The 7977-nt window shown below is 48.6% G+C and overlaps 1 pseudogene; it reads left to right on the top strand.

The window, feature by feature from the left end:
• Positions 1–2582: 2582 nt before the first annotated feature.
• On the top strand, positions 2583–4349 carry LOC115542357 (E3 ubiquitin-protein ligase TRIM63 pseudogene; annotated as a pseudogene).
• The last annotated feature ends 3628 nt before the right edge of the window (positions 4350–7977 follow it).

Raw genomic sequence — 7977 nt, 5'->3', positions numbered from 1 at the left:
ACACACATGCAAACACACACGCACACACACGCACACACATGCAAACACACACGCACACACACACGCACACACGCACACACGCACACACGCACACACACACACACACACACACACACACACACACACACACACACACACACACACACACACACACACACACAAACACACACACACACACACACACACACACACACACACACACACACACACACACACACACACACACACACAGTAACAGGGTGCACATGACAACATGTTAGATGTTGTATGGTAAATAGTGTCCAGATGCTACCGGTAAGCACGTGGTATGTGTCTTCTTCACGTGTGGCCAGAGGTCAGGCTACATTTGGATTGACCTGATTAGAAGTGCTGTTCCTGAATCTATTACCATCTTTCTTGGGTTATGGCAGGGTTAGTGGTTAGTGTTGTGGTTAGTGCTGCTAAACTCAACCCCATAACAGTTTAAGGAATGGTCCATATTGGCTAGACAGTGAATAGAGTGGAGTCGAGTTGATAGAGTAGAGTATATTTAAGTAGAGAGTAAATAAAACATTGAGACTACAGACTTCTTTATACAGAACTGGCAATGTTTTTTACCGAGCTATGTTAAATACTTGTTTCTAATTGGTCAACAACGGCATTCAGGGGTCTGGTACTTCTGCATAACAGACCGCTGCTATGAATAACAGACCGTTGCTAAGGACACTATTTGAACCGTGACTGACAAACAATAATAAAATAATATATTTAATCTTTTTGTGTTTTGTCCGATTATGGATTTCTTTAGTGAGTAGTAGCCGCTTATGTAATAAGTGGGATAATGTACAGCGTGTTATTATTGTTTGTTTACTCTGCATTTACTTTATGCTTCTTGCCTCCATGATGTAAAAAAAAAAAAAAATGAATTCTCAAAATATACGTTTTCGTAATGTAAGCACATATCAAATAAATATTCTTGGTGTTGGCTAGCTAGGTACCTAGTTATCTAGTTGGGTAACCTGTCTACATCGCCTTCACAACAGTTGGCATGTTGTTGATTCCAATACTGCCACACACACACACACACACACACACACACACACACACACACACACACACACACACACACACACACACACACACACACACACACACACACACACACACACGTGAGAGCATGTCTGCCGGTTGCACAAGCCAACGTGGGCAGACACGAATGACTGTTGTGTTGACAACTATCAGATGACGGCCTGCGGCCCTTTAACTTATGGACATATGAGCACACACTCTCCTGTGCACACGCGCAGTATGCAACAACACAACACACACCCCTTTACACACAGGCAGTACACAACAACCCAACACACACTCCTTTACACACAGGCAGTACACAACAACACACCACACTCTCCTGTGTACAGATGCACTACACAACAACACAACTAACACACTCCTTTACACACAGGCAGTAATAATCAACCCTTTACAGACGGGCAGTACACAAAAACACACCATACAAGTGGAGGAAAGTACCACAGTGCTGTGTTATCTTCCTCTCCATAATATAAACGTTACAAACTCTTCATCGTGATTGACAGGTATTGATTTGTGGTTCCACATGTGAATGTGATACAGTCCATACAGAACATCAACATGCAACATGTGTTCATTGCGTGTACCTTAGACGTCAACAAACTCGAAGGCCCGAAGCACAGGCAGCCCAGATTGTGGTTCATATTTGCAGCGAAACCCAAATGATGAAAGCAATCGTATTGTTTAAATGCGCAAATTTAGCCAGGCTGTATCTTCTCGCACGCTTCAGAATGGACCCATCTGTTTTGGATGGTTAAAATTCCAAAACATTAAAAACATTTAAAAACACATTCATATCTCAACAGGCCACGTCCAACTACACACATTCTCAACACTCAGACATCAAGCAAACGTCTGCTCCCACGTTTGTCCTACAAGTGAGCATCAGAGGGTGTGTGTGTGTTTTGAACACATTTTTGAACATGAGGTTCTTGGAAAAACCCGCCAAAGACGGCCAGCCACCACCTCCGCCTCCTCCTCCTCCTCCTCCTCCTCCCTAACCTAGCTGCCTCCACCTCCTCCTCCTCCTCCCTAACCTAGCTCCCTCCTCCTCCTCCCCCCTTCCCTACGTAGGGTGTGTGTGTGTGTGTTTTGACCACTTGCGTGTGAGGGAGAAATGCTGTTCTTGGAAGCCTCCAAGAACAGCCTCCTCCTCAAGACACTCTTCCTCGTCCAACTCCTCACCTGATTCGCTTCCACCTCCTCCACCTCCTGTCACAAGGTAAGTTGTTTGGATCCCTGTCCAGTCCCCACACCTCCCATATGGAGAGGCCAGAGTGGTCAGGGTGGGGGGGGTGGTGGAGGGGGGGGGTGTAGAGAGGCCAAGTATAGCTTGTGCCAAAGCAAGGGCGGGGTGTGAATGTGTGTATGCGTGTGTGTGAATGTGTGTGTGTGTGGGGGGGTTGTGGTGGTCTATTTTCTCAGCATGCAACCAAGCGGCGGGCGGCGGGGGGGGGGGTTCACAGGTGTCGGGTGACATGGCTCCGCCGGTATAAAGGCGGGCCGTTCTCCCACGGCCCGCTAGATCAGAACAGCACCCCGGCTCCAACGCAGCTACAAACAACAGCCACCGCAGCAGCGCCGGAACACAGACAGAGCTACCAGCCAATCGGAAGAAGAAAAACCCTCGAAACCCGGGATTGTTCCTCGAGCGCTCGCTCTCTCTCTTTGGTTTGTCTGCAAAGCGGTTTGGAGCGATGGACATCCAGACGGGCCGCGTGGTGCGCCCCCCTAGCCCCATGGAGAGCCTGGAGAAGCAGCTGAGCTGCCCCATCTGCCTGGAGATGTTCACCAAGCCGGTGGTCATCCTGCCCTGCCAGCACAACCTGTGCCGCGGCTGCGCCAGCGACCTCTACGACTCCCGCAACCCCTACCACTACTCGGGCGGCGTGTTCCGCTGCCCCACCTGCCGCTTCGAGGTGTCCCTGGACCGCCACGGAGTGTACGGCCTGCAGCGCAACCTGCTGGTGGAGAACATCATCGACCTCTACAAGCAGCAGCAGGAGCAGAAGGGCGAGGGCGGCGGCGGCGGCGGCGAGGGCGAGGGCGACGGCACGCTCGACCCCCCGCTGAAGGACCGGGACTCCAAGGAGCCGGCGTGCGCCGAGCACCCCGAGGAGCGCATCAACATCTACTGCCTGACCTGCCAGACGCCCACCTGCTCCATGTGCAAGGTGTTCGGCCAGCACAAGGACTGCGAGGTGTCCCCGCTGCACGCCGTCTACCAGAGCCAGAAGGCCGAGCTGCGGGCGGCGGTGGAGGCGCTGGGCGACGCCAACGCCGTGGCGCAGGCCGTGAAGGCGCAGATGGAGGAGTCGTGCGCGACGCTGCGCGACAACGCCGAGCTGCAGAAGAGGCGCCTGGGCGAGAGCTTCGACCTGCTGTACGCCGTGCTGGAGGAGCGCAAGGGCCAGCTGCTGGAGAAAGTGGCCCAGGAGGAGGGCGAGAAGGTGGCCACGCTGCGGTCGCTGGTGGACGGGTACAAGCTGCAGCTGGAGGCGGGCGGGCGGCTGCGGGACACGCTGACGCAGAGCGCCGAGAAGAGCGGCGCCGCCGAGTTCCTGGTGGGGGCCAAGGAGCTCATCAAGCAGGCCCGGGACACCGCCAGGGGGCCCCGATTGGAGAGGCCCGAGCCGGGGTTCGAGAAGATGGAGCATCTGGTGGTGGATACGGATGAGGTGCAGGTGTTGTTGGCCCACATGGACTTTAGAAGCGAGGAGGAGGAAGAGGAGGAGGAGGAGGAGGTGGAGGAAGGTGTGGTTGCGGAGTAAGGCAGGGCGAGGACTTTAACTGTGGACGTTTTTTGGGGGACTGAGTTTGGGGACGTTTGAAGTGCGGGAGCGGGAAGAGGGTCGAGATGTTTTTGAACCAAAAAAAAAGGATGAGGATGACAATGCTGCTGAAGGAGGAAGGTGAACTACTGAAACTCCCGGGAGTTTGAACACGTGCAATTTATTATGATGTTTATTTACATGTCCGACATAAAATATGTCGAGTTGACCTGCATTTTTTTTATACTTTTGTATCTTCCTCTTTGTTCATGTTTGTTCCGTATCATTTTGATATTTCTCAAAGCTGATATCGGAGTTTAAAAAGTACTGTTTGAACTTGAATGTTTTTCAGTAAAAAAAAGAAAAATCTAAAAAAATATACACAGTAATTATTTATTAAATCTATTTGTGGAACTGAAAACTTGAAATGCAAAATGCACTTGATAATTTCAGACACTGCTGTTATGACTCAATGTTTTTGAAAGTGAATAAAATGTTATAATGTAATCCTTCTGCCTATGTGCCTTTTTTAACGTTGATCTCCATGCTGATTACAGCAGGTCCTTGTCAAAAGGCAAGTTTGTCCTGATGGCTGAGAGGCCCAATCTATCCATGGGGCACCTCTAAAGCCTTACTTAGTGCTTGGCTTATTTTTACCCTGGGTGAATATGCGGGCCGGGTGAGATTGGGACTGGAATAGGTCTGCTGTAAAGGACGAGAGAGGAGGGAGAGGAGGGAGAGGAGGGAGAGGAGGAAGAGGAGGAAGCGGTGTCGGGTTCCAGTCCAAACCAGCTGTTTGTGATATATCTGGAACTTCAAGGGGTCAACACAATCTTGCCTCCATTATCAGAGCACTTCATGAATGGAAACTAGGAGCCTGTGGCAGCACAGCACTGGACAAAATGACCAGCGGGGAAAATCCCAACTGACACCTGCTGGTCTATTTTCATTTATAACCTCATCGTTGGACGAACATCTCTCAAATACCAAGTGAGAGCCATATGTATCGCATTTTGATGTGTATATTTTCAATTTATTTCACAGCTAAAAGTAAATATCAAAGTTTCCATTCAACCCAGGCCTTTACCCCTCTCCCCAAACTCTGTAGATGAAACAGACAGACAGACAGACAGACAGACAGACAGACAGACAGAGAGAGAGAGAGAGAGAGAGAGAGAGAGAGAGAGAGAGAGAGAGAGAGAGAGAGAGAGAGAGAGAGAGAGAGAGAGAGAGAGAGACAGAGAGAGAGAGAGAGAGAGAGTTGGTTTAGTTGTTGTTTTGAGATCCAAGACCCTGACCCACATCACACGTATGACGCTGCAGTACAGTGCACGGGCACGTGAACACGTAGCACACATATAACACAATAAATGAATGGGAAACAATATCTGAAATGTAACCAATTCGAGTGATACAAATCAAAGTGAGTGAAAGTTCTACCACTATAAGGAGCACAAAAAACAAAGAAAAGAAAATGGACGTAAAATGTAAAAAAAATGAAATTACTCCATTTCCGTTGACCATTGCATATACTGCACAGCTGGTAGCATGCCGCTAGGTGAATACAATAGTCAGGGTTTGCATGTACTGTACTGCAGGAACAAGGACAGGAGATGATCAGCAATACAGCACCGCGGCCCACAGCTGCTGCCCACCACGGCCCCAGCTCTGGTGTCACAGACAGATATAAACGGAGAGAGGTTGGGGTCATGGTGCTGAGGGTGTGTGTGTGTGTGTGTGTGTGTGTGTGTGTGTGTGTGTGTGTGTGTGTGTGTGTGTGTGTGTGTGTGTGTGTGTGTGTGTGTGTGTGTGTGTGTGTGTGTGTGTGGGAGGGAGGGGGTGTGTGAGGATGGGTTGCACGAGATCGAGCAAGCTGTGTAATGGTTTCACCATGTGGCAAAGTCCAGGTAAAAAAACGCATTTCAAGCTAGTTTATGTTTTAAGAGAGAGAGAGAAATATAAATACATAGAGCTAGAGGGACATTTATCAAACTGAAATAAATGTATCTGAATATAAGTAAGACTCACTTGTGCATGTGCGCACATCCACACAGCTTAACACACTATTGTGTAGCTATATTTAGCTGGCCGACCTTTCATTGAGTTTCTACTGTAAGTGTGGGAGTCAAAGGGGTCAGCAGGTTCCAGTGGAGCTGCTAGAGCGTGCTCCAGAAGACCACCTGGCCGCTGCGCCCCCCCCCCCCACACCTGCTGGTTGAGCCGCTTGCTCTCAGCTGCTGGTCAGAGGACCAGGGGGACCAGGTTTTCCCCGCTCTCGTGCCCAGCTCGCGGCCTCCTCGCTGGGATGCATTTAGAGGCGTGAGTCAGGTCCCTGAGCCATGCCCTGGAAGAGGCTGCACGGAGTGCTGCAACACGTGCATAGGCCTGGACACACACGTGCACGTAGGTATGCATGCAAACACAACCACAAACACACACGCACAAACACGCCCTTGGATAGTTTGTAGTTTGTAGAGTAATTCATGAAAACACACACATGGATGAAGTGAGACAGTGTGTCGCTAGGGGAAGAGTGAGGACATTGGTTGAGTTAGTAAGGACCAGAGGTCATCTAAAGATAAACTCTCTTTATCTCTCTGTCTCTGTCTCTGTCTCTGTCTCTGTCTCTCTCTCTCTCTCTCTCTCTCTCTCTCTCTCTCTCTCTCTCTCTCTCTCTCTCTCTCTCTCTCTCTCTCTCAAGGCTGCTAGACTATAATCAATGGCTATACACACACACACACACACACATTCATATAAATTCACACACACACACACACACACACACACACACACACACACACACACACACACACATATATATATATATATATATATATATATATATATATATATATATATATATATATATATATATACCCATATATGTGTGTGTGCGAGCGAGTGCGTTTGATTAACCTGATCTGCCTGATTGGGTGTAGATATTCTGTTCAATTTTATATAAGGTTTCACTCACCAGACACACACACACACACACACACACACACACACACACACACACGGCCGGTAATACATCTGGGACGTTTTAAAAACAGGACTGCAAATCACCACTGCTATGAATAGACAACGTGTCATGTCATGTCTGTCAGCTGCACACTTACACAGCGACCGTATCATGGTCCTTCCAGTCTGCAACAAAGCACCCCGATGGAGACTCATAACGCAAGTTACCCGTTGAAACTCAATACAATGATTCTGCCATGACGATAACAGTGACCGACTGGAATGGGACATCAGAAGGTGAACACATTGAGAAGCAGGAGGAGTGGGTGAGTGGGTGGGTGAGTGAGCCAGCTATGCACCAGGGAACCAACAGTAAGACAGCTAAAGGACATATTACCCATTACCCTGATGGATGGACAAGACATGCCATAGGAAACACACAGAAAGTCTGTTTCCAAGTCCTGCTAGGGGAACACAAACCCAATGAAATCCAACCCCACCACTTTACCCCCAGGTACCAGTTTTTACTTAAGGCTGGGTCTGGACAAAAGTGTCCATAGGACGGATCGAGTCTTGGGGTCAAGGCAGGGTATGAAGGTATCAGGTGTTGTGGAGGGGATTTTACCCTGTAGTGGTGGGCTCTGTGGGTCACTCGTTACTCAGTGTGACAAGTGACCTACATAACGTAGGGGTAGGGCTTTGTGTGTTTGTGGCCCCTATGCTGAGGTTAAAGACGACAGGAAATGTCATTCATGCAGTAGGACAGTAATGGTTCAGTAGTGGCAAACTTGTTCAGCTCCCAGGCGAAAGGGTATTGGGTTTGATCGCCAGTATCCCCCCAGTAATGACCTGTATACCTAATTTGCTCCAAATCACTTTGGACTACTGAATAACTATTATCTTATTAAAACATTCATACTCACACCCGTTGGTAACATAGGGGCCCTTTAAAGTCTGAATGTACGTTACATGTGCCACATGGAACCAGGTCATTTGGGTGGTTTGCTTGTTTTCGGTGTACTTTGATGATAGGATAGTGGAATAACTGCATATAATGAGATTAACAATGTCTAAATGTTATTTTAATGACAAATTTTTGGGGTCTGGGTTAAGATAAGGGAATTTGTATTTGTGAGTTTGTGAAATTCTGAGGACAGTATTTGCCTGTCTTTCT

Source organism: Gadus morhua, chromosome 4 (assembly GCF_902167405.1).
Source record: "Gadus morhua chromosome 4, gadMor3.0, whole genome shotgun sequence".
NCBI lineage: Eukaryota > Metazoa > Chordata > Actinopteri > Gadiformes > Gadidae > Gadus > Gadus morhua.
This window is presented reverse-complemented; position numbering and strand designations above follow the sequence as displayed.